We start from the raw sequence: 1453 nt of genomic DNA on the forward strand, positions 1-1453 counted from the left end.
CGGTTGTGGGGAGGATTAAGTGGGATAATAGGTATACAGTTAATATTTACTTTCTTCATATCTTCCCTAATAATATTAACAACAATCTGTATTACAGTTTACAAAGTGTAAACTTTGATCGTGTTCCACACACTCTTTTGTTTGATCTAGGACTAAACGTGTGAGATAGGGATAGTACTATTATTTCTGTTTTATAGTTGGAGAACATGAAGTACAGAAGGGTTACAAAGTGATAATGCCACTGGTTCGGTGGTATGCCTCCTGCACAGAAGGGCTCCAACAGTATTTGCTGAAAATGTTTAAATGGAGTCAAGTTTTCTGGTTATAAAACCTGTGACCTTTCTTTTAGATAGACCACACTGCTTGTATGTGTTAGCCAGTATTTTTTAAAATTGCAGGTAGCCACTCATTATTGAGTAATGAATTCAATGATGTAGAGACAACCAACATGGAGGTGGGGGTGGGGGAGAATAGAAAAGTTCAGAGCACGTTACATTGTAGTAAGGATGAGCAGATTTCTGTGATACTTGGTTGTAATGTAAAATGTATTTCTCACTGTGAGTCTGCATGAAAAAGTAAGAAAGCTCTGTGCTTAGCACAATGCCAAGTTCTAAGTGAACACTTATTAAATGGAATTATAGCACTTTTATTTTTGCATTTATTTTTTTCCCTTGGGCTGTCTCTTCCATTCTTGGCTACTGGAAAGCAAAGATCATATAATTTTTTTTTAAGATTTTATGTATTTATTTGAGAGAGAGAGAGAGAGAGCGCGCGCGCGCGCGCGCGCGCGCGCCCTGGGGGCAGGGGCACAGGGAGAGGGAAAAGCACATTCCCCAATGAGCAGGGAACCCTATGTGGGGCTAGGTCCCTGGACCCCGGGATCATGACCTGAGCCGAAGGTAGACCCTTAAGTCAGGGAGCCACCCAGGCACCCCTCATCTTTATTTTTCTGATACCTAGTATAGCGCTTAGTTATGCTTGGACTCAATAAATGTGTGTCAAGTGAAAACCTGGATGAATGTACTAATGAATTAAGGTATTGTATACCTCAATAAATATGGTTACAAATAACTGTTCTATCTCCTTCCAGAATTCTTCCTATTCAACAGCGGGACTTGACACTGTTCAATTGATAATTTCCAAAAGCTCTATTTTCCTGCCTGGGGGGAAAAAAACAGCAAGGCCATTCAGGAAGTATCACTTGCCCTTAGTCAACATGGTATCCTGAACGGCTTCAGGAAAGGGGTCTGGGGAGGAGAGACCCTGAAAACAGACAACGCCCCCGCCCATCTGCTGACCTTAGTCAAAATGGCTGCCTTTGGCGTCGTTTTTATCAGCAAGCGCATGCCCGGCCCTGGCCCCGCCCCTCCTTACCCCTTGGCGTTTTTGCGTGCGTCGCAGCGTCGAGGGGCAGCGCGGGAGGAATAAATTTCTCTGTGATTGGTTGGTGCAG

Source organism: Mirounga leonina, unplaced genomic scaffold, assembly GCF_011800145.1.
Source record: "Mirounga leonina isolate KUSES-001 unplaced genomic scaffold, KU_Mleo_1.0 Mir_126, whole genome shotgun sequence".
NCBI lineage: Eukaryota > Metazoa > Chordata > Mammalia > Carnivora > Phocidae > Mirounga > Mirounga leonina.